At 38.1% G+C, this 17,303-nt stretch overlaps 10 non-coding genes across 10 annotated transcripts; 2 read left to right on the plus strand and 8 right to left on the minus strand.

Moving 5' to 3' along the window:
- Positions 1-347: 347 nt before the first annotated feature.
- Trnav-uac (transfer RNA valine (anticodon UAC)) lies at positions 348-420 on the minus strand. The gene has a single exon. It is a non-coding gene; the product is annotated as a tRNA-Val (tRNA).
- Positions 421-1,818: 1,398 nt separating this feature from the next.
- On the minus strand, positions 1,819-1,937 carry Trnal-caa (transfer RNA leucine (anticodon CAA)). Its single transcript has 2 exons — positions 1,900-1,937; positions 1,819-1,864 (listed from the first exon to the last, which is right to left on the minus strand). It is a non-coding gene; the product is annotated as a tRNA-Leu (tRNA).
- A 592-nt stretch (positions 1,938-2,529) lies between these two features.
- On the minus strand, positions 2,530-2,602 carry Trnav-cac (transfer RNA valine (anticodon CAC)). The gene has a single exon. It is a non-coding gene; the product is annotated as a tRNA-Val (tRNA).
- A 1,150-nt stretch (positions 2,603-3,752) lies between these two features.
- Trnav-aac (transfer RNA valine (anticodon AAC)) lies at positions 3,753-3,825 on the minus strand. The gene has a single exon. It is a non-coding gene; the product is annotated as a tRNA-Val (tRNA).
- Positions 3,826-5,403: 1,578 nt separating this feature from the next.
- Positions 5,404-5,522, minus strand: Trnal-caa (transfer RNA leucine (anticodon CAA)). Its single transcript has 2 exons — positions 5,485-5,522; positions 5,404-5,449 (listed from the first exon to the last, which is right to left on the minus strand). It is a non-coding gene; the product is annotated as a tRNA-Leu (tRNA).
- Positions 5,523-8,316: 2,794 nt separating this feature from the next.
- On the minus strand, positions 8,317-8,389 carry Trnav-aac (transfer RNA valine (anticodon AAC)). Its single transcript has one exon. It is a non-coding gene; the product is annotated as a tRNA-Val (tRNA).
- A 2,112-nt stretch (positions 8,390-10,501) lies between these two features.
- Positions 10,502-10,620, minus strand: Trnal-caa (transfer RNA leucine (anticodon CAA)). Its single transcript has 2 exons — positions 10,583-10,620; positions 10,502-10,547 (listed from the first exon to the last, which is right to left on the minus strand). It is a non-coding gene; the product is annotated as a tRNA-Leu (tRNA).
- A 1,394-nt stretch (positions 10,621-12,014) lies between these two features.
- Trnav-uac (transfer RNA valine (anticodon UAC)) lies at positions 12,015-12,087 on the minus strand. Its single transcript has one exon. It is a non-coding gene; the product is annotated as a tRNA-Val (tRNA).
- Positions 12,088-15,015: 2,928 nt separating this feature from the next.
- On the plus strand, positions 15,016-15,088 carry Trnav-cac (transfer RNA valine (anticodon CAC)). The gene has a single exon. It is a non-coding gene; the product is annotated as a tRNA-Val (tRNA).
- Positions 15,089-16,943: 1,855 nt separating this feature from the next.
- Positions 16,944-17,016, plus strand: Trnav-uac (transfer RNA valine (anticodon UAC)). The gene has a single exon. It is a non-coding gene; the product is annotated as a tRNA-Val (tRNA).
- The last annotated feature ends 287 nt before the right edge of the window (positions 17,017-17,303 follow it).

Raw genomic sequence — 17,303 nt, forward strand, 5'->3', positions numbered from 1 at the left:
TTCACAATTGATTATTGTTTGTTGACAGTTCGAACCAATGTTCACTGAGCCGACAACACCATCAATGCAACAACGTCCTCGTAGTTTAACTGAATTAAACCTGCTTGGATTTGTAGCATCACAGGAAACAACATAACAATAGATAGTTTGTATTTATGTTGCAGCTATGCCGAAATATATTGCAAAGCTTCAATAAATCACTTTTTAAAAAGTGAAGTTGGCAAAGTGATTTGAAGCTTGTAAATAAGCAAACATTAAACCGACGTTATTGCCGAATGTCGGTTGAGTATTTTTGGTGCAAGTACTTTTGCCATCAGAGCCATGATAACATGAGTAAAAATTAATCTTGTTTCCGCCCTGGCTCGAACCGGGAACCTTTCGCGTGTAAAGCGAACGTGATAACCACTACACTACGGAAATGACAATTTCTTTGACCTATGAAACTCTAAAACTTATGTGTCATTAAAACAGAAGTCTGATGTTGGCTCGCTTTCGTTATTTCTTGTCTGGCAGTTGATAATACAAAAGTGACATCATCATATAAATATAACGGTATTGGTGTGTCAGAGATGAAGAAGCGTTTTACAAATCACATTTTTCGTCTTCAAAGTGTCAAGAAAGCTGATGCTCGAAAATTTGTTTGTAAACATGATCTTATGGTTCTGACACAGAAATCATTTTAATGGCTCCCTGTTTTGTAGCCTAATACATGCGTTTCTAAACGTGTCATCAATGCCATCGAAGACCGAAATCTACCGAAAGTCACCCTCATGCCATCAAGATCATTTTCATATTTTCTTCACTACATTTTTCATCATTTATGATCATCACTTTAATATCATGTTCAAACAATAATTAACTTAGTGTATATTCCTGAACACATCAGTTATCGATTCCCATTTTAAAACTGCACCACTGTCGTTGCTGCGAACACTTCACTTCATTTTATTTAAAAGCGAAGCACTGTACAATTGTACATAGTTTTTTGTATGAGCTCACCGTACGTTTATTCTTAAATGCTCGTGTTTTTGATTTTTCTTTTTTTGTATTGGTTGCAAGGTTTAGTCGTCCCCGCATGGCTTCATCAACTGTCAGACCTCCAGTTGCTTTAGGTATGTGGAGGCAACTGATTCTTTCAACTAATTCATCTATTTTAAACTAACAAGTTTGGTGGCCATGCTTAAATTTACTTTCATCGTCGTATCCTTTAACTTTACATCGCATGTACGTTTTAAACTTCTTTGGTTTTGCCACAGTTTCCTTTTGTTTTGTTGGTTTTATTCCCGTTAACTGTTGGTAACTTTATCATTGCTGTTGTTTTCCGACAAAGAAACATAAACTGAAATTGAAATTGTGTCTATTTGTAGCCTATTCAACGTTTTAAATGCAGCAACGCTGGTTCGAATCTCGAGGTGTACACTTTAGCAACACACTTTGTGGACAGTGGATAGGATAATTCACAAATAACAACACTTCAACAATGAGCGGAAATTCTGTCAAAGTCGGTGACCGAGCTCGAGCAGTGGTCCAAAGCCTCTACAAGTAGCTAGGTTATGCAAAACTGCCAAGATTCAGCTTGCAAAAAGAAGATTTCCCGGTCCGAGAGTAAAGATTCAATTCAGTCGTTTATGTCAATTTTAGATGGAGGAATTCTAATCAAAACAGTAAAGTTTGTCGTGATCAAAAGATGAGACTATTTCTTCCAAAATGGTCTCACGTTCACTTAACACACGACACGTCCACGATCTGAACTTGGAGGAATCAACTTTGTGTGGTTCAAATCAACGTGAGATTATTTTGAGACGAAAATAAATAATTTGTCAGAAGTGGGATTCGAACCCACGCCTCCATTCGGAGACCAGAACACCCAACCACCGACTAACGACGAAGAACAATGTTCTTGAGTCTGGCGCCTTAGACCACTCAGCCATCCTGACTTGATTACTTTCAGCAAACTGTGCAAAAACTGTCGACTGTTCGATTTATGATTCCAGTAATCCGTGGTTTTATGAAACGGAAAGTATTTAAAGTTGTGGTGTTGTAAGCAATCGAATTTTGATCCTAATTAATCATATTCCAAGCAAGTTTGAAACTTAATTAATGTTTAAATTTGCAGCCCAGCGCAATATGGAGAACATGAAACAATGTTTAAAAAAGAGCATTTATTGAAATACTATTTGATTAAGACACTGATGATGCTCTACAGTTGTAGAGCGAAATCCATAAATAACTTATAAATAGGACTTTGCTGATTCTCCATGCATTTTCAATAATTAAAAAAATTGTGTTTTAAAATAAATTGCAAAGCTATTTTTTATCATTTTGCGTCAAACCGGAGTTGAAGTCGGCGATTTTTAACGACTCCGACTCCCCACAGCTTTGCAAACAATCAACTTTCAAAAGTTGTTAGAGGCTTATAACAAAGGTTGCAAATTAGTATAAAAATTAAAGCCAAGTGGTTGCTGATTGAGTTTAGTAGATACAAGTGACTTCGCCACCAGAGCTACTTAAACATTTATAAAAAGAAAATGTTTCCACCCGGGCTCGAACCGGAGACCTTTCGCGTGTGAGGCGAACGTGATAACCACTACACTACGGAAACGATGTTCATTCAGAGCTTATGCGTTATGACGTCAAATTAGAAATATTTTGCTATTTCCAGTTTAAAGAAATAAAACATAGTAACTTTAGCGGGTTTAGCATACTTTATTTCACACAAAATATAACATAATTAAATAAAATATACCTGGGACAAATATATCAGAAAAAAGGATCAGTGGGTTATGTAGGCGTATGTGCAATACGCTCAAACGTTTTCGACACGTACGTGTGTCCTCATCAGGAATTAAATCTGCAATACATAAAATGAAAAATCGTAAGATAAATTTGACTATGCACTGTAACTATAACGACACTCTGGACTGAAAGCACAAACTGAACAAATGATACGAGAATGATTGCGAGTAAATTATGCGTTGGGACAACTTTCCTCGTTTGACAAAACAATTGTCCAATGCCTGTAGTCTACACCTCACGTGATCTGTTTCCCACTGCATAATTTACTCGCAATCATTCTCGTATCATTTGTTCAGTTTGTGCTTTCAGTCCAGAGTGTCGTTATAGTTACAGTGCATAGTCAAATTTATCTTACGATTTTTCATTGTGTTGCAGATTTAATTCCTGATGAGGACACACGTACGTGTCGAAAACGTTTGAGTTTATTTTATTTAATTATGTTATATTTTGTGTGAAATAAAGTATGCTAAACCCGCTAAAGTTACTATGTTTTATTTCTCTATGGTTCAACAAAGCAAACTCTCTACCAAAGCTTTATCATTCTAGTTTAAATTTAATAAAACATAAAATTTGTTAACTCAAATTAAATCTAGTTAGGCTACGCTACAAATTCTCTATACCCTTGACACCCTGTTTCATCCTAAAAGGAGGATCATCAGAAGGTCCTAATTCAAATGGAAATAAATTTTGTTACCAATTCATTTTAATGTTATTGCGTTATGTCCAATTCATGCTGATCAAAAAAGTGTCTCGGACTAGGCCATAAAGGGGTCCACGCAAACCAATTTTTTTTTAAGGGGTCCGCGTTAAAAAAAAGTTTAAGAACCCCTGTGTTAGAGGCTTATAACAAATGTTGCAAATTAGTATAAAAATTAAAGCCAAGTGGTCGCTGATTGAGTTTAGTAGATACAAGTGACTTCGCCACCAGAGCTACTTAAACATTTTTAAAAAGAAAATGTTTCCGCCCGGGCTCGAACCGGGGACCTTTCGCGTGTTAGGCGAACGTGATAACCACTACACTACGGAAACGATGAATTTTCAGCACTTTGAAACATTCATTGACTTGTGATGTTAAATTAGAAATATTTTGCTATTTCTAGTTTAGAAGAAAACAACACAGTTCGCCTATATTTTTTCTACAAGTAGCTAGGTCATGCAAAACTGCCAAGATTAAGCTTGCAAAAAGAAGTTTTTCCGATCTGCAAGTAAAGATTCAATTCAGTCGTTTATGTCAATTTTTGTCGGAGAAACTGTAATCAAAAGAGTAAATTTTGTCGTGATCAAAAGATGAGACTATTTCGTCCCTATTGTTTTTATAACTGATAAGCAATTTGGATCTAAGTCCAAGCACAGCACTGATGTTTGTGTATTCTTGTTAAAACAAGCCATTTCTCAGTATGTACAACATGGAAGCCCGGTATTCTTAGATGCATCCAAAGCATTTGATAGGGTGTGCCATTATATACTTTTTGAGAAATTAATTCAACGTAATGTTCCAATGGTATTTGTCCGTCTACTCTTCTACTGGTACACCCAGCAGACCATGTCTGTTAGATGGGATGGTTGCTTTTCAGCAATATTCCAAGTCACTAATGGTGTGAGGCAAGGAGGAGTTCTTACTCCCTTCTTGTTTAATGTATGCATGGATGATTTGTCAAAATTGCCTAATAACTTAGAAATTGGCTGCAGTATTGGTAATTATTGTATAAATAATCTTATGTTTGCTGACGATCTTTGCTGTTTAAATCCCAGTATCAAAGGTCTGCAAAAACTCATTGACACATGTGATACATTTGCAACCACGCATAATACTATGTTTAACTGTTCTAAGACTGCTGGATTGATGTTTTTGACTAAACAACTCAAAGGAAAACTCCAGCCTACAATCAGACTTGGCAAAGAAAGCGTTTCTTTTATAGAAAGAGTTAAATACCTTGGTGTTATTCTTACCAATAACTTGTGTGATAATGATGACATTGCAAGGCAAAGCAGACCTTCATACTGCATAGCGAACATGCTCAGATGTAAATTCAACAAATGTAGTGTTCTTGTAAAAAATGTGCTTTTTTGCACCTACTGTTCTGCATTTTATGCTTCTCCCTTTTGGTGTAATTATTCAATATCAGCTATTAATCGTCTGAAAGTTGCATATAACAACTCGTTCAGAATTCTGTTCAAATTGCCTATAATATGCAGCATTAGTCACATCCAAGTAAACCACAACGTGAACACTTTTTATGCCCTGCTACGAAAGAGCATTGCTAGCTTTGTAAATCGGTGTTGCAGCTCTTCTAACTCCTATATCAAAGCGTTAATGACCTCTGAGTGTTTCGCTCGTTCAATATGTTTACAACATTATAACCGTACAATACTTGTTGTTTGATTTTCAATTATTTTATTTGTATGTGTGTGCTGGCGTGTTTCTATGGACCTCCATCTTCTGGTCTGAACCAAATAAATAAATAAAATAAAAATAAATAATGATCTCACGATCACTTAACACACGACACGCCCCAGACCGAACCCAGGAGGAATCAACTTTGTGTGGTAGCGTCACATCAACAATGAGATTATTTTGTTAAAAATTTACGACAAAGCTAAATAATTTGTCAGAAGTGGGATTCGAACCCACGCCTCCATTCGGAGACCAGAACACCCAACCACCGATCAACGGTAAAGAACAATGTTCTTGAGTCTGGCGCCTTAGACCACTCGGCCATCCCGACTTGCGATTGTGCTGCAGTAAGTTATATCTCAATCAATCAGTGATTTCACGATTCTTGTTCATAGACACTTGACAGTTCGAACCAAAGTTCATTAAATTACATTTTATTTATCTTGTAACTAAGTTACGTGGAAACAGGAAAATAAGTAACCCTAACCCTGGGCTGTGAAGTCGGGCGAAAACTGTCCGACTGCTCGAGCCTCGATTTGTGATTCTATAGGTTCAGTGGTGCCAGATTTTTTTTTTTTTGAATCATTTAAAAATAGTAGGTCAGTGATTTTATTCTGGTTTTTATGAAACGGAGAGTATTTAAAGTTGTGGTGTTGTAAGCAATAGAATTTTGATTTTAATTAATCATATTGCAAGCAAGTTTAAACTCAATAGACCTTTTGCATAACAAACCAACAGAGCGTGACGTTGGAGTCGTGAACGACTAGCCGCTGTTCACAATGCTGTGCGATAGGGTTAGTGGCGTAGTTTGCAGGCGAATAAATTGTTTAACGTTTGCTTGAGCTGTTGTTTTGTGGTCTTTACAGGCGTGTATCAGTGTTTCAGTATAATTTGCCAGAAAATAAAACTCTTTTAAGTTGTAAACTTAGGCTACAGGAGTGTAAACCTTCGACCAGTTCTTTGCTGTATTGGAAGCGATCTTGCCAGGCAAAGATAGGAAGAATTTCTTGTATTATACAGCTTCAAAAGCTAAGCATGCAAATCAAAATATTGATGCAGAACTTAATGACGAGGCTACTTTCGAAATACCTCAAAATGCTACAGGAGCACTGCATCTACATAGATTAGCGGTGGAAGATTGAATTTTTGCTGGTGTTGAAGCTTCGCCTGTGTTTGTTTTATACAGACTTAAAGCACAAGGTTTGGTATTAGTTCTGCATTCGTACTGTAGCCTACTGTACACCGTATTTTTCATTCATGAATGCACCTCATGTATTTAAGGTTGATTAGTTTGAACATATTCCCTCATCGTGACGTTATCATAGCAACCATGAAGCCAGACTTCAAAAAGGACTACCCAAGCACCGCATGATCATCATCGACTGCACTGAAGTAGGCCTACGTCTCGAAACACTGTCCTCACTTCACCGTCAGTCGCAAACGTACTCGAACTATAAAAGTACGAACACTGCAAAGGCATTAGTCATTAGTGGGAGTTGATCCAAATGGGGGTAATATGTTTGTATTTCAGTTGTACACTGGTAATGTGAGTGACAAAGAAATATATCAGAGGAGTGGATTTTTTCACCTTTTGAAGCAGAAAATAGCTGCTAATGAACTGCACTTCATGATGCTTGCATATTATGTTATGCAGAATGAAAATAAAATGTTGCAAGACAAGGTGCCACTATCGTGGTCCATAATTCCCGGTCAAAAATATCAAAATGCACACGCTTCACAATGGCGTCCTAAATTGCCTTTCCTAGTCTGTTAGCCAACATTATGATTAAAACGAACAAGAATTGAAGTGTGCCGATAATCTACAACAATTCATAAACACAAAAAATTTACTTTCACCTGCCACCGACCTCACGCTTGCTTGCAATAACAAGAAACGCCTTCATAAACCGTAGTAAACAAGCGATTATCAACCCTCAGACTCCGCGTAACTCAAACGTCACGCTCTGGTGATTTTGAATGTGCAAAAGGTCTATTAATGTTTTAGTTTTGTAGCGCAATACGAAAACAAGTAAACTGTCACAATGAATGTGCAAGGCCTCGCGTCGGGCTTCTTTGTATCTTGACAGAACGTGCTGTTTTAATTATGGAATTTTTGAGCGACGTGTTATTATCGGTTACTGACCTGAAGTAACCTTTGATTGCGAGATCTCTATTATGTAATGTGTTTCCAAAGCATTCGGGACATTCATTCAGAACAAATCTGGAATGTTCTGTTGTTTTTCACAATTGCCGAATGACGTTTGTCATGACGTCATAAGGATGTTTACCAGAAGATCTGTGATTGCAAAATCTTTATTATGTAACGTGTTTTCTAGAACCTTCTATACTCCTACGTGATAATCTAGAAACTTCTTAAACTTGCTTGTTTACGTTTGGTGCATGTGACAGAACAATGAGTCTTTATGATATAATATTACGTAACCTTCTCGAAGTTAGTGAACCTAGCAACCTGCTATAAATAGTGGTGTGAATTGATGGATTATATTATTATGAGTCGATTATGAGAGATCATTGTTGTAGTGGTGGCAGTTGGTAATAGACGCAGAGATTATTGTTGATGGAAAGTTGAAGTATTGAATACGAGTAAAGGAAAGTTGATGCTAATATAATTTCTGATTGAAATTAGAATCGTATGAGAAGCTGTTAGTGGAATACGTTAAACTCGATCAATAGTCGCAAGCGTTGGAATCTATAGCTGTTCACTGTTACTGTTACTTTGATTAATTGCTGGAAGTGGTGAACCATTTGTTGAAGTCCTTCAAGCGTTTTCATATATCTTTTCACTAGTAGAACTATTCGACATTTATTTGACTACTTTTCGGTTATACCCATTAAACTACGTCATTGAACCTTTCCAAGTCTTTTTCCTGGTAAGAGATAGAAAGAAACCGTGACATAAACAAACCGGAGTCGATGAAGACGACTTTTTAACGACTCCGACTCCACAGCCTTGCAAAAAATCGTTTTTCATAATAAAGTTGGTATAGAGGTTTATGACCAAGGTTGCAAATTAGTAAAAAATTAAAACCAAGTTGTCGCTGATTGAGCTTAGTAGATAGAAGTGCCTTCGCCACCTGAGATGTTCAAATACCTATATAAAAAATTGTTTCCGCCCGGGCTCGAACCGGGGACCTTTCGCGTGTTAGGCGAACGTGATAACCACTACACTACGGAAACGACACTTATTCAGCATTTTGAAACTCTGAATGAAATGTGACGTTGAGATAAAATATTTTTCGTTATTTCTTGTGTTGCGTTTCATAGGGTAGGCACTTTAACAAGCAGATTTCTAATAAACCACGAACCAATCAAAAGCTACGCTGTTCATGACGTCATCAAGGTTGCGTTTAGGAAGAATAAAGGGAAAACGCAAATTCTAGCTAAATTAAACCAATGCCTTGCCATCGGTTGACTTGGCGCATTGGGTTAGGGCGGTGGTAGTCATTCCATTGACGTGGGTTTGGTTCCCAACTCTGCTATAGCTCTTTTTTCTTCTGTAATTACCAAACAAAGTTCAAAGTTATAATAAATTCTCTGGCTGAATGCTGGAATGGTCACAATTGGACATACAACGTAGCATCTGATTGGTTCGTGGTTGGATTGGACAGAAGTCCATGGATTGGATATCTGCATGTTAAAGTGCCTTCCGTTTCATAGCACAAGACAACGCAGCAGCAGTGCTTTTCAACCTTTAAAATACCAAAATTTTCATTCGCACGAACCAAAAACAGGTAGTTTGCAGCTGCATGTTTTCTCTATTTGTGGAATGTTGTGCAAAGATTGTATCAATGGAAGTATTTATTCAACAAAATTTTTATCAATCGTTTTTTAAAGGCATAGCTTAAGTTGCAATGGATTGATCTGAGTTCAAGTTTGAGTTAATTTGATTGCTACTGCTCTAAAACTAAGACACATGAAAAAAATTTTGTTTTATTAACAGCAACAATGGAAATATATTACCGTACATTAAGAAAATTAGCATTTTTTTGTTATTTAACCTTCCAAGCATGGTAATGATTCATTTGCTGCTGAACATTTCTGGAAATTTCAGACCAGTTTAGGTACAACTTCTTGCTGCAAAGCGTCCGCACAAGGTCATCGAGTATCACAATTATTGTTTGTTGACAGTTCGAACCAATGTTCACTGAAGTCCACACAGCCTAGCAATGCAACAATGTACTCGTGGTTTAGTTAAATAAAACCTGCTTGGATTTGTAGCATCACAGGAAACAACATAACAATACGTAGTTTCTATTTACTTTGCAGCTATGCTGCGTAAAAAAGTAAAAGTGCGTCCCATACTTGAATCCAAGCATCGGGGGATGAGAAGATAAGGATCTCATTATATTAAGCCTTCGGCACTAACGAGAGTAGGGGGGCCAGGTCCTTTTTCTCGGCCGCCTTTGCTTCAGTAACTACGCCCACCCAATTTATTACACCCTGGGTACAGGGCCGGATTTAGCTGATGGGGGGCCCGGGGCACTTTTAGATCGGGGGGCCCCCGTGCAAAAATTTTTTTTTAAGCCTACGTCGCAAAAAACCATCTCTACGTCTACAGTAGCATCAGTCCAGTACTGCACAGCATTTTGCAGAAACTTTAAAGGCCAAAAGGAAAAAAATAACACAAAATCACATTTTTTTCCACATAGGGGGGCCCTTCAAAAGTCGGGGGGCCCGAGGCAACTGCCCCCTCTGCCCCCCCCCCTAAATCCGGGCCTGCCTGGGTAGAGGTGAGCGGTGCTTGTCAACAACCAGCATAAGCCGGAAGTCGAACCAGGGTTGCATAATTGGAAAGCGAAACGCCTTACCCGCTGCGCCATCCCACCGCTGCTATGCCACGTAGGGACAGAAAAAAAAACATTGCAATGTGTCTATATGTAGCCTATACAACGGTTTACATGCAGCAACGCTGGTTCGACTCTCCAGGTGTACACCTGAACAACACGCTTTATGGACAGTGGATGAGATAATACACATACAACAACACTTCAATAACACTTCAAAATAAATCAACAATTATAAATAAAATCAATTTGCGAGTTCCTCGCATAAAACAAAAATGTTGTCCCCTCCTTTCAATATATTTTAAACGTCTGACTGATAAAATTGTGACATTTGATTAATATTTTCTCTTTTACGTTACAAAAACAATGTAAAAAGATGGCGGGGACATATAAAAAGATGGTGGAAACATGTCCCCGCTGTCCTATGGGGATATCAGCACCCATGGTTGTGTCATATCAACAATGAGATTATTTTGTTAAAAATTCGAGACGAAACTAAATAATATGTCAGAAGTGGGATTCGAACCCACGCCTCCTTTCGGAGACCAGAACACCCAACCACCGATCAACGGTGAAGAACAATGTTCTTGAGTCTGGCGCCTTAGACCACTCGGCCATCCTGACTTGCGACTGGGCTGCAGTAAGTTATATCTCAATCAATCAATGACTTCACAATGATTGTTTGTTGACAGTTCGAACCAATGTTCATAAAATTACACTTATTCATGTTGTACCTATGTAGAAGTAGAAAAAATAACTAACCCTTAACCCTAGCAATGCTTCAAGAAATTAGGGCTGTGAAGTCGGGCGAAAATTGTCCGATTGCTCGATTTACGATTTCAGCTTCATTGGTGGCAGATTTTTTATTTTTGAATTATTTAAAAAGGGTGTCCGACAAATTGTTCGTAAGCAATTGTTTGTAAAGCAATTGTTCGTAAGCAATTGTTCGTAAAACAATTGTTCGTAAAAGTAATTCTTCGTAAAACAATTCTTCCTAAAGCATTTTTTCGTGCATGCAGTTAACATTTCATGTATACGAAGAAATGCTTTACGAAGAATTGTTTTACTGATTTCATTTTACGAAAAACAGTTTACGAACAATTGTTTTACGAACAATTGCTTACGAACAATTGCTTTACGAACAATTGCTTACGAACAATTTGCCTATAACCTTTAAAAAGAGTAATCAGTGGTTTTATGAAACGTTGGTTATTCAAAGTTGTGATGTTGTAAGCGATACAATTTTGACCTTATTTAATCATATTCCAAGCAAGTTTAAAACTCAGTTAATGTTTCAATTTGCAGCGCAATTTGAGAATAAAACAATGTTTAAAAAAGATTGCAAATACAAATTTTATTCTTCATTATTTCGCATCAAGCCGGAGTCGAAGTTGGTATCTTTTTAACCTTTTAACCTTTTAATCTTTTATCTTTTTAACCACTCCAACTCCGGATATTCCAAAATCTTTCCAACTCTACAGCCTTGCAAAGAATCATTTCTCAAAATAAAGTAACTAAAGGCTTTTAACAAAGGTGGTAAATGAGTATTAAAGTCAAGTTTTTGCTGATTGAGTTTAGCAAATACAAGTCCCTTCGCAACCAGAGCTATTTAAAAATTTATTTCTTGTCTTGCATTTCATGGCACAAAACAACACAGTTGTATTCACAATTCTTGTTTGTTGACAGTTCGAACCAATGTTCAGTGAAACTCACACAGCCATCAATGCAACAACGTCCTCGTGGTTGGTAAATAAAAACTGCTTGGACTTGCAGCATCACAGGAAACAACATAACAATAGGTAGTTTGTATTTATGTTGCAGCTATGCGGCGTAGAAACAGAAAAAAAATATACGATGCTTCAACAAATCACTTTTCAAAAAGTGAAGTTGGCAAAGTGATTTAAAGCTTGCAAACCAGCAAAACATTAAAGCCACGTTATTGCCGAATGTCGGTTGAGTTTATTTGGTGCAAGAACTTTCGCCATCAGAGCCATTTAAACATACACGAAAAATAAACTTGTTTCCTCCCGGGCTCGAACCGGGGACCTTTCGCGTGTAAAGCGAACGTGATAACCACTACACTACGGAAACGACACTTTTTTTCACCTTTAATGTTGGCTCGGCTTTGTCATTTCTTGTCTGGCAGTTCATAATACACAAAACACATCATTATATTTTTCGGTATTGACGTGCCAGAGATGAGGAAGTGATTTTTCAAATGAAGTTTTTATGCCTTCAGAGTGTTCAGAATGCTGCTGCTCGGTAAATTTGTTTGTAGACATGATTTTATGACTTTTACACAGAAATCACCTTAATGGCTCTCTGTGTTGTAGCTTGATGTATGAATTTCAAAATGTATCTGTTTGTAGCCTATAGGCTATAGGCTACAACGGTTTACATGCAGCAACGCTGGTTCGGATTTCGAGATGTAGGCTACACCTCAGCAACACGCTTTATGGACAGTGGATGGAATAATTCACAAACAGCAACACTTCAACAATGAGTGGAAATTTTGTCAACGTCGGTGACCGAGCTCGAGCAGTGGTCCAAAGCCTCTACAGTCTACAAGTTGCTAGACTATGCAAAACTGCTAGGATTAAGTTAAGTAAACGTGAGACCATTATGAAAACAATAGTGACGAAACATAGTCTCTTCTTTTGATTACGATAAATTTACTCTTTTGATTAAAGTTCCTTCATCAAAAATTGCCATAAACGACTGAATTGAATCTTTACGCTCGGACCAGGAAAACTTCTTTTTGCAAGCCTAAACCTGGCAGTTTTGCATAGCCTAGCTCAGGGGTGTGCAATCTTTTTTACAAGAGGGCCAGATATAAATAACTGGTTGAAACCGCGGGCCGCATGTTTATTTAACATATGATTTCTAGTAGTTGCAGGCACAAAAAAGTAGTTTTTTGTTATTCAATATTCATATGGTATTATTAGGGGATCTCCTTGCAGAAATAATGACTTAAGACGAATAAATTTCTGAAGAAAACTGTTATTTAAATCTATTGTCACACAGTCTTTAAACGAGTTCAGTGAGAAGTTTGCAGCTGGCTTCTTTTCCCCACGGATTTTTCCAAATTTACTTCAATGGAAGTGCTAGCAATTCGAAATCCATTTTCCAAGTGTTCGTCTGTCAGAACCGATCGATAGGGAGATTTTATGACGCCCATTTTAGAAAAAAATTGTTCTCACAAATACGTTGAGCCAAAAAGAGCCATTTTTGAAGCCATAAATTTTTTCAAATGTGGAAAGTCATCTTGGTTGAGATTTTTCGGTAAAAATCGCCAAGATTCATTTCTAAAAACTTTTCTTTCAAATCCGTTTTCTCTTGAAGATCAATCAGTTCAAGTTGAATATCACCTGGTGTTTTGTCAATGTCTGTGTTGAATGGCGAAGAAAATGTATCAAACAAATGTTTATGAGATTTAAAGTCCTTGAAATGAGCTAAAAATTCATACAACAATTTTTCAAGTTGGTCTGCAAACTCAGTTTTCTTCTGAGGATGCATTTCATGGTCTCTCAAAGTTGGAAAGTGGAAAAGATTTCCTGTCTGTATGTGGCTTTCCAAAGTCGTAATTTGTTCATAAAGCCTTTTATATGACCATACATCTCATTCGCATACCGTACTGTTTTTTTTTGCTGCAGTCTTGTATTGAGTTCATTCAATTGTTTTTTTTTTGCCCTTTTCAATTGCCACTTTTTCAAATTTTTTTTTCTTCCAATACCTCTACTTCTTTACTTCTAATTTTAACAAATTTGCTATTTTGACTGGTTCAACAAATTTGGCAAGGAATGGGCCGCTAAGCTGAAGTTGTTCTGATCCAACTGCTTGTATAGGCTTACATTAGGCAACTGCTAAATTTGACGCAAGCCGGCTCTACAAAAGGTCTAAAGCAAGAGATCAAATAAAAAATCGATAAAGCCTGAGACGAGAGCAGGGCTCCGCTTCTGATCTTCTGACGTTCCAAATAATTAAATACAACGGATTAGCGGTGGCCGGTGGGAAATTTCTAAAATGGTTAACAGAAGGTGCAAAATTACAATAATCCACTCCACAATGAGTTGTTCACATGTACCAGACTAAACTAAATTATAAACACGTTTCGCGGGCAGCACACAATTCAAAATTGGCACATCTTCGCGGGCCGCACAATTTTTCTTCGCGGGCCGCACGTTGCACACCCCTGGCCTAGCTACTTGTAGGTAGAGGCTTTGGACCACTGCTCGAGCTCGGTTACCGACATTGACAAAATTTTCGCTTTTTGTTGAAGTGTTGTTGTTTGTGAATTATTCCATCCACTGTCCATAAAGCGTGTTGCACAGGTGTACACCTCGAGAGCAGAGGTGGGCAGTAGCGCGCTACTTTTGTAGCTTTTTTTGTAAAAGTAGCAGTAGCGGCGCTACTTTTTAGTTCGAGTAGCGTTGCTGCAGTAGCGGCGCTATTTTTTTTCCAAAGTAGCGGTAGTGGGAGAGGCGCTACTTTTTTCAGTCGCACTCCCGCTACCCGCTACTTTTTAATTTAAAGTGAAAAAATACTCGTTTTTTGGCAACACTGGCGTAGTCAAGCAGCTATATAATGGGTTTGGTTGCAAAATTTCGGTCTTTTCGGCGAATATCTCCGTGTGATGAAGCCTATCTGCCAGGCTTTAGACATTCTCCAGGGCGAGTCCAAGGCGTATTGCGGAGTCTTGCTCCCAATCATTACAATTTGCGCAAAGAAGTTGACCAAGATCAGTGATCTTGTGACCTGTAAGGAGTTGAGAGTGAAAGTCCTTGAAGGGGTCAAGAAACAATTCAACAAGTGCTTCAACGACATGAAATGCGTTCTAGCATCATGTCTTCATCCCTCCTTCAAGACGTCGACTACGTTTCCACAGATGATGCTGATGCACTGCGAGAAAAAGTCAAGACAGATGTAATTCGACTGTTGTGGGAGACATCAAGCCAGGTTGATACCGGGAAGAGTGACACCAACACCAGTGACGACTACGAGGACTACGAGTCACGACTCGTTTCCGTAGTGTAGTGGTTATCACGTTCGCCTCACACGCGAAAGGTCCCCGGTTCGAGCCCGGGCGGAAACAATTTTTTTTTATAAATGTTTAAATGGTTCTGGTGGCGAAGGCACTTGTATCAACTAAACTCAATCAGCGACGACTTGGCTTTAATTTTTTTACTCATTTGCAAGCTTTGTTATAAGCCTCTACTAACTTTATTTTGAAAAGTGATTTTTTGCAAGGTTTTGGAGTCGGAAAGATTTTGGCGTAAATGGAATCGTTAAAAAAACGTAGCGGCATCTAATGGATGGAATAACTCTCCAGCAACAACACTTCAACAAACGAAAATTTCACTTTGACAATCTCGGTAACGGGCCCTGTGTCAAGAGCCTCTACAAGTATGTGAAACTACCAGGAAAACTACCAAGAATGTCGGCAGCAGTGGCCGAGTGGTTAGCGCGTTGGGCTCGCAGTCGAGAGCCTGCATGTTCGACTCCAACTACCCGCACTTGCTGTTGTTTCTCTGGGCAAGAAACTTTACGATAATTGCCTCTACCCAGTGCAAGGCCGGATTTAGCTGATGGGGGGCCCGGGGCACTTTTAGATTGGAGGGCCCCGTGCAAAAACATTTTTCAAGCCTACGGCGCGAAAAACCATCTCTACGTCTACAGTAGCATCAGTCCAGTACTGCACAGCATTTTGCAGAAACATTAAAGGCCAAAAGGAAAAAAAATCACATTTTTTTCCACATAGGGGGGCCCTTCAAAAGTCGGGGGCCCGGGGCAACTGCTCCCTCTGCCCCCCTAAATCCGGGCCTGACCCAGTGATCGATTTCGAGTAATGGGTAGTACCAAATTTAAGTCATAAGTAGAGTAGACAACATGGAAACAGACATTGCCGTCGGCTGCAGCGTGGGTCAGGTGTACGTCGGAAGGCGTACACCGATGCATAGCGCTCAAGTCCGCTTTCCCGCAATGCAGGATAAAGATAAACAAACAAACATAATAAACTAACGTCGACTCGACTCCTGCTTGATGCAAAATCATGAATAAATAATGTAAGTGTAAACCTATAATCTATAGACTACAAACAGATACATTTTAAAATTCATACAGTAAGCTACAACACAGGGAGCCATTAAGGTGATTTGTTTGAAAAAATCATAAAATCATGTCCACAAACAAATTTACCGAGCAATATCATTCTGAACACTCTGAATGCGTAGAAACTTAATTTGCCAAATTACTTGCTAATGTCTGACACGTCAATACCGAAATATAGAATTAAAACAATGAAAACTATCAATACTACAAAAAAGTGCTCAATGCTAAGCAAAAAAGCAAAGCAGAGCAAATTAAATCAAATATAGTTATTACTATCTGAAGCCTTTACAAATTGTTTCACCTAACGGATCATCAGAAGGGCTTATTCAAATAGAATTTAGAAAGGTCTTATTCAAATGGATTCTATTTGAATAAGACCTTCTGATGATCCGTTAGGTGAAACAATTTGTAAAGGCTTCAGATAGTAATAACTATATTTGAAATATAGAATGATGTGTTGGAACTGGCAAATTCCATCCTCAACACTTTTCATTAAGCTGTCATTCATTACTACATGTGTGCTTCTCTCTGTTTTTGTTTTATTTTTTGCTATTTGTTTTTTGGGTTTTGTGGCCGTGCTAACTACTGATATAATTATAGCCTACTACATAATTTTTCATTCAGGCACGTTTTAAACCTTTCAAGGTTTTGCCATCTTTTCCCGTTCGTTAACGTGCTGGTAGGTTTATATCGATTTTTGTAGTTGGTATCTTTTTTGTCCCGGACGCGTTAATGACGAAAAATAAAATGATTGATTGATTGAATGAAAGCGAGCCAACGTTAAACTTCTATTTCAACGCCACTTAGCTTTTAGAGTTTCATAAATCGAAGTTAGTGTCGTTTCCGTAGTGTAGTGGTTATCACGTTCGCTTTACACGCGAAAGGTCCCCGGTTCGAGCCCGGGCGGAAACTAGAATTTTATTCATGTTGTTATTCGCTCTGATGGCGAAAATACTTCCACCAAATAAACTCAATCGACATTCGGCAATAACGTAGCTTTAACGTTTTGCTGATTTGCAGGTTTTAAATCACTTTGCCAACTCTACTTTTTGAAAATAAGTGATATCTTGAAGCATTGCAATAATTCTTGTTTTTTTTCTGTTACTACGCAGCATAGCTGCAAGATATCTTGGGGTGACACTGGACAGATCGCTCACATACCGCCACCATTTGGTGTCACTGCGCAAGAAACTCACATC

This window comes from Aplidium turbinatum, chromosome 14 (genome assembly GCF_918807975.1).
Source record: "Aplidium turbinatum chromosome 14, kaAplTurb1.1, whole genome shotgun sequence".
Taxonomy (NCBI): Eukaryota; Metazoa; Chordata; class Ascidiacea; order Aplousobranchia; family Polyclinidae; genus Aplidium; species Aplidium turbinatum.